The sequence below is a fragment of the Echinops telfairi genome, unplaced genomic scaffold (genome assembly GCF_000313985.2).
Source record: "Echinops telfairi isolate 266 unplaced genomic scaffold, ASM31398v2 ScPeMD7_7420;HRSCAF=8458, whole genome shotgun sequence".
NCBI lineage: Eukaryota > Metazoa > Chordata > Mammalia > Afrosoricida > Tenrecidae > Echinops > Echinops telfairi.
The window spans coordinates 11,173,322-11,181,563 of record NW_022111320.1 but is presented as its reverse complement, the minus strand read 5'-3'; positions in this window follow the sequence as shown (position 1 = coordinate 11,181,563).

Here is an 8,242-nt window from a genome sequence, read left to right as displayed (position 1 = left end):
ATGCACATTTTCTTTACATAAAACTCTCTCTTATACATGAGTCGCTGTGGATTTGTTTCTCCAGAGTACCTAGACTAATACAATCTGCCTGAGAAGAAGTACAGCCAGAATGCTCCTTAGAGGCAAGGATGGTGAGACTTTGGCTCATGTACTTTGGACATGTTGTCAGGAGAGTCCCTTCCCTAGAGAAGGACGTAATGTTTGGTCCAGTCGAGGGGCAGTGAAAAAGAGGCTGTAGCAATGGGCTGATCTGTAAGAGCAATTGTCAGGACGATGCAGGACCAAGCAGCGTTTCTTCCAGTTATACAGAGTGTCTGTACAGGGGGAGCCAAATTGGTGGCACCAAACAGCAACATGATGAAGGACCTGTATTAGCGTTCTATTGCGGTGTAGGAAATTATCCCAAACTTAGTGGTTCATATCAAGGCACATGCATTATCTTAGTATTGATAGGTCACTCATCCAGGCATGGCTTCTTTGGGCCCTCTGATCCAGGTCTGGCAAGGGTACAATAAAGGTATTGACTGAGCTGCATGTTTTCTAGCGACTTGACTACAAAAGCATTGGATTTTATTTATTATTTAAATTTGAACAGTCTTATTGACATTGACATGTCATTTATATATCATGCAATAGTTTAAGCATATTGAGAAGGGTTATGCGATCATCACTACCATCAATTTTAGATCATTTTCTTCTTTCTTGTCCTTGATATTAGCTCCCCATCCTACCACCCCCAGACTCCTCTCACCAGCCCCATGAAACTGTTGATCCAGTTACTGTCTTTATAGATTTACCTCTCCTTGATTGCATGTCAGGGACACATACAACAAAAAGCAAAACAAACCCCAGAAGCAATAACAAAATAGAACATAGAAAATAACCTCAGTTTAAAAGAACATATCTAATTTTCTGAGGACTTCCCAACTGTTTCCAAGAAGTAGACTGTTTCCATACACTGACATACACAACATCGCGGGAAAAGGTTTCCAGTTATCCACATTTTGACCAACTCTGTTTATTTATTTCCTATGTTTTTTACTAGTAGTTGTGGAGTAATAGCGCATAGTTTGTTTTTCGTTTCACATACCTTACAACTTAATTGTTCAATCATCTTAAGGAAATTTGTGTAATCATAACTACAATCAATGTCTGAATATTTTCTTCTTATTGTTGTTAGCACCCCACTTTCCCCCATCCTCCCCTGCTATGCCCCTATCCAGTTACTCTCTCTGTAGATCTACTTTTCCTGGATTTTTTATACAGAAAATCATACAAAACAACACAATTGTAAAAATTCTACAAAGCAAGAAAAGACAGCCAACAAGAATAACTAGACAAAGCAGAAAAATCTCAATCAAAAAGAAAGTAGAAAATATGAAAAACCAAAACAACTTTCAATCGGTCAACGGGGAGGTCACAGGATAAGTTATTACATTTTAAGCTAACTATAGCTGCCACAATTGACTTTCCAGTGCTCTCCGTCTGACAGCAGAGCTACGCATATCCCTTGACATTAAAGCTCAATCAAGTTGGTAAAGTTCATTTTCCTGTGGCTGAAAAACCCATGGCCCCAAGAAAATGAGTCCTCACTTCAAGTAAAGCACGAGTCCTCCTTTTAAGGACATTCACCTGATTGAAGCAGGCCTCGATTCCCCGGTGATGTGGTGGTGAAAGCACTTGATAGCGAAATACAAGGATGACAGCTTGAACCCGCCAGTCATGCCCCAGGAGAAAGAGGTTGCAATCTGCTTCCATGAAGACTGAGCGTTCTTGAAACCTGGTGGGGGGAATTCGCCTGTGTCCTGTAGTGTTACATGGGTTGGAATTGACTCACTGGTAGTGGGTTTGCTTTATTGGTTAAGACAAACACGCCTAGGATAATCTCCATTTTTAAAATTTTAAATCAACAAATTTAGGACCTTAATCTCATTTTAGATGAAAAAAATATTAGAATATAACATAGAAAGCCTAGAGAAATCATATGATTAGGAAGGGACAGGAAGGCAAAAGATTTGCGCCAGGATTTCCAACTCATGAGTAGACAATGAAACCGCTGGTGCAGAAGCAGCATCAGTGTAGCAGTACTCTACAACTTGGAGCATAAAGCTAGTCTTAGCCTGACACTAGGCATTTTTTACGTTGCCCGGCTGCCAGCACATAACCCCTAACACTTAATGTTTAGCTATATATCAATCTTAAGAGGAACCCGTCCAGAGAGTCTTTTTGGTGAAAAAATAATAATAACAATTCGCCTACTCAGATTTTTAAGTCTTTAAAATAAAAGAGGAAAGTTTCCAGTTGGTGGAGAATACTGTAGCTGAAAATCATGTGGCTATTATGAGCTGTATGCTAGCTGATACAGGCTAAACTGTCAGCAAAAAAAAAAAAGTACAGATTCTAAAGAGGAAGCAGAGAATATACACAATCATTCATTTGATTTTACTGACATATGTCTACGGAATTACTTTTATATCCTGGAAAATATTCTGGAGATACCAAGAATACCACAATGAATATGATATAGTCTCTGTTTTCATGAAGCTTATAGTTCCATAGTCGTAGGTAAACTAGAACTATATAAAATACACAAATGTATAAAGCAGAGAGTCTCTGTTGCTTTTATTGTGAGATGCCACCACGTCAGTTCTACCTTACGGAGACCGTATCTTCAACATAATGAAGCAGTGTCTGGTTCTGTGCCGTGCTCACAATTGTTCTTATGTTTGATGCAGCCACTGTGGCGATCCAGCTTGTCGAGGGTCTTCCTAAGTGGCCTAACTGGTTTTCATGTTCAACTGGTAACCGAAAGATTGGAGTTTCAAGTCCACCCAGAGGTAACTAGGAAGAAAGACCTGGCATTCCTTGTAGAAAAATCACCCACTGAAATTTTTGTGGCATGCAATTCTACTGTGTTACAAAAGTTGTCATGAACTGGTTACTAGTAGATAAAAGTAAATAAATGATATATAATCACGTGGTAATTGTAGGAATTAAAAAAATGAAAGTAAATGTTGATGTCTAAGAGTTGGTAGAAATGCTATTTATTGAGACTTATTCATTGAAAGGGTTTTGTGGGAAGATTGTGCAGAATTAGAAAAATCCCTGAGATAAACCTACATTGGTGATAGAAGGAAAGATAGGTGGAGATATGCCTGGACTAGTGGAAGCCAGAGAGCAAACGATAAGATATGAATTCAGATATGGAGAGAACAGAAAGATCATACGGGGTTTGGTTGGATCTTATCTGGAGAAATGAAAAGCCAATAGAGGGTCTGATATGAGGTCACATCAGAAATACCACTCCCACTGCTAAAGAGAGTCAAGAGATGGGAGTTAGAGAGAGAGAGACAATTTGAACTGAGAGACAGAGAGATATTTTTCCAACTTATATTTTCTGGGACGTATAGCTGGGAAATATTTCAGATCTTCAATTTTCATGAGATAACAGTTAGGGTACAAAAGAAGGATAGATCCTTAGGAGTGTAAAAGAAAAATGGATATTTTCTTGAAATTAGATTGCTTTACTCTCAGCTATTTAATATATTTTTAAAATAATAATATATAGTACATAGTTATGTACTATAAGTAATGATTTTATAAAATGATTGCCACTTAAGGAAAGACAATTCAGACCATTCATCTGTGCAAGAAGAGTAGTTTGTCTAATATGATAGAAAACTATTAGCAGTCACCTGAAATCAGATCATGTAAGTTTAGATCGCTGTACGAATGGTGCAGGGGCAACATCTGCCCTCTTCTGATTTCACAATGGGGAACTAAAATAAAGGTCCACATCATCCCAAGGTTTATTCCTGGGAAACAAGGTCAGACGTGTTTCTACTCTCCCATCTTCTGCACCAGCCAACCCTCCCTCAACATACTCCACCTCTCTGCTAGGTTTGTAACTTACTATCATGGTTACACAGAACTCACCAGGTACTCCATTCATAAGACCATTTCAGGGCTTATTAGGGAAGTTAATAGGTCATGATTCAGGTTCAGAAATGCTCAGGGTATAGCTCTTCCAATCACGAATGCCTTTATCTCAGCCATGCCCTCGGGCAAGATTCAGCACACAGAGAGGGCCACAGGAGAGCCTCCACTCTTGGCTCTTCATGGTTCTAATGGAGTGGAATCCTCCATCACTGCTTGTTAGATGGTTCGTGTAAAACCCAGAAGAATGGCAAAATTGACAAATGCCCATATTAGAGTTCGACCCAAGCTGTAGGATCCCACGGAGTCATTTGGTGGAAGTTATAAAGATAATGATTAGAAGAGACATATCAAATAAATCACAGTCCCACAATGTCTAAATGAGAAAAAAAATAAAGCAAAATGATTTCAATAATTAGAAGATGTAGTTATAGACATGGGGGTCACTAAAAATCAGTTGTTTAACAACATTGAAACGTACAAATATGATTTTGATTAAAACGTTTTAAAAAGATATTATAGGCCATAGCCTCGCAACAAAGTGATATAAGTGAGTCAAAGTACAAACAAATAATAATTACTATTTTGGTAGTTTTAGGATTTAAGTTACTTTTAGAATTCCTAACACTTGGATATGTATCTGGTGACTTATAACATTCTTGTTTTATGCTTAAAATTCAAGTCTATACAGAAGAAGTTCATTACCTATGATATTCTGTATGTGATTATATTGAAGCAATTTAAGATTATTCTGTCCCCTAGTTAGTGGAAAAATAATTTTTATCAGATTTCTTGTTGAAAACAATCTTATTTTTTAAGGCTCATTTCAGGATAATAATATCTTTAGAAAACTCAAAGACCAGGGGAAGTTTTGTTTATAAATATTTTTTTATATTGTTCAAACTCTCTGACCTTTTAAATTATGAGTGAAACTATTCTTTTAATAAGAGATTCCATGAAGGCATTTTAATTCCATTCTCTTCATACAATCATATTGAAAAACAATCTGTAGTGTTAACTTCTGAGATTTGTCTCTTACCACTACATATAATACCTATTCTTTCTTTTTGATGTCTGATTGAATTCAGCAGTTCAATTTACTTCAATATGGTTATTCAATGTGTTTCACCTTATCTTAGTCATTTAATATAGTTTTCCCCTCTTAATAATTTTAATCTTATTATATTCAGCCTATTTCAAATAATTTTGGGAAAATCTCTTAAAGAAGAGATTTCTCTTCTTAGCCCAGTGAGCAAATAAAAATTTGGAAGCTTCATTCATATTGGATAGATTAACTCTAAATGTCCTGAAACAGCTTCCTTAACCTTTGAAATTAAAACACTTGTTTACTTCACAAATAAGCTGAGATTTCATTTAGTGGAAGCATACAAAGAGCTTTGAAATGCTTTAGTGAAAAAGGATATAAAAGATCAATGTCTAATTGAATATCTTGTACCTCCTCCATATTTATAGCTTCTTAGTTATAATGATCATGCAGCTATAATCCGCAAATCTCTGCTGATTTACTAAATTGTGTAAGAGTCCTGGCGCTAGTGTTTGACTACCGAATGCAAAGTTCGCGGTTCAAACTCACAGTTTGCTCCTCGGGGGAAACCGGAGGTTGTCTGCATCTGTAAAGGTTTCTAGTCTGCACAGCCTTTGGGAAAAGATCACTGAGTCAGAATGGACTGGATGGCAATGAGTTTGGTTTAGGAAACGAAAATCAAAAGCTAAGTAATCATTTCTCTAGATCTTCTCATAGCTGTTGTTTCTGTTAAACATGTAAATGATGTTCAATTAAAATAAATCTCTAGAGATATAAATAGCTTATGCAGAAAACACTGAAAAGTACTACAAATCACTTCCAGATAAGGAGACTGCATTCCATACACCTTTTTACAAAGGTCTGCTATAATCACTTATCCTCACAAACATTTATTATCTTGCTGGGAATATTTGTGTTGCAAAACCACATTTCAAACTGATCGTCCATTCTAGCCACTCAATTTTCTGTAGGTCTATGATGCCATCAGGCCAACATCTATCCGTTCAAAATATCTTTAATAATCAAATCAAATAAAAATCGGTTCAAAAGGTTGAAGAGATTCCATTGTTATAAATGAAGTTTCCTGATTTCGTTAGAGTTACTCTAACATCCTACAGCTGTTGGGCTCAGTGGCATGTGTGAGATTTCACACTTGCCCACATTGGGTACTGTGTGCCCTGGCATGATTCACCTCTAATTGAGCAATCACCTGCCAAGGCTATGGAGATCTCTGACTCATTAGCCTACTGAGGCAATTTACTTTAAAAATCAGATTGATAATTACAAGGGAAAAACCCTGTTCAGAACGTTCCCTGTGGATATACCCCTTTAGAACCCTCCTGAGACTTCATGAGTGAAACATTCATGACAAATGTTCTTTCCAAGTACAGGTCTTTCACATATGTAAAATTCACATGGCATAGCTTGTCATCCTAGAACATACTGAAGAAAAAGTTAAGAATCTAGACAAATAGATCTGAAATGCTATATTTATAAAAGCCTGTTTTGTGATCATGCTCGTATCACTTACAAGGCCATTAAGGTAACTCAGAGAGCCTTGTTGGAAGAGTGTTTAAGCTCTTGGTTTCATTGCTAAATGGCAGTTCCAGTGTTCAGCACACCATCTTCTCTGCGGAGAACCATGTGGATGTGGCAGTCTCTGCTTCCGTAGGGATTTGTTGCTCTCAAGTGCTGACAAGTTGGTCCTTTTTTTGCTGACCCTCTATTTTACCATGCCTTATCCTTCTCCAGAGATGGGGTCCTACTGATAGCCAAGTGTGTGAGACAACAGATCTCTATTTTTACTTCTCAGAAGCATTCTGCTTGTATTTTTTCCAACACAAATTTGTATGTTCTTTGGACAGTTCTCTGATCTCTTCTGATATTCATGATATGGTCTTCCACGGTATATTCTTCACCAACACCATAAGCCAAATGCATCATCGAATCATCAGTTTTCCTTATTCAGTGTCTAAATTTTGCATGCATGTACAAAGTGATGTACATGGCTTACTTAGATCAGGCATACTTAAGTCCTCAAAGTGAGATCTTGGTTTTTTTACAGTATTGGAAACCCTATAGACAGTCTGCTTAGTTGCATAAGGTTGCCATGTTTATAACTGGCTCCATGACAGTACATTTGGGTTTGATATAGACATTTCACTAATATAAATCATTAAAAGACCACTAGGTATTTTGAAAAACGATTTGAAACTTTTCAGTGTGTTCTTTAAAACAATTTAAATTCATACTTCATATGTAACCAACATAGCTTTCATGTTGAACTTAGTTAAAATAGATATCAAATTAAAAAAAAGAAAAAGTCCATGGGCCATTAATTTTCTCTATGACCCAGATCCATTCTTTCCTCTTTTTGTGAATAAAAATAATATGGACTCTAAACTTGTGATATCATATATATTAATAAAGACTAACCATGGTATAACTTGTTGTATACAGAAAATCCACTAAAAAAAACAAAGCAAGCTAAAGTCCTATGTGGAGACCTATCTCTCAATGGTTTCTGGATACAGTTTTAAAGAGTACTGTTTTTCTGCCAGAGGTGAGTTGAGTTCCTTTGAAAGGTTTTAAAAATAAAGCCTGGTTCATTTTATGCCCACCATAATAACAGCCACACAGTGTGCTTGTCTTCGAGAATTCGTGGCATTCACGTTTGGAAGGAATGGCAGCAGACACAGAAATGACTACCCAGCCTCCCTTCTGCTCAGTTTGGGAGTCACTGGACGACTGCCCTCTCTGGAGCATCTTCGCTGAGGAAGGGATCTATTGAAGAGGACTGCGTTGGTTTACACTGCAGATTGAATGGAGCAGTAAACGCCTGCATTAATGTGACTGCAGCAGGGGTCATGGTCGCCTCCAGTGGGTATAGGATTCTGTTCTAATACTTCCACAGAGGTGCACTAATTGTCCACACGTCCTTAGCTAATTGGTCACGAAGCGTATGCAGCATCTCACTCTCAAATGCCCCCCACTCGTGCCCTCGCCCTAGAGTTTTGTTTGCCTCCCGCTTAGCGAGTGTGAGCAGATGAGGGAAAATGTGTACTTTCAAATGATCACCTATGTGTCATGAAGGTGGAGGACGGGACACGGCCCTTGGAAAGCCCTCCTGGAGGCGTTTAGTGATACCAGATACCACCCACCAACACAACTCAGATGTTCTCCATTGGGTTCCCCCCACCCCACCCCACCCCCATGCCTGCGATGTAATTTTCCAGTGGGCTCGCATTTTCAAATAAAAGT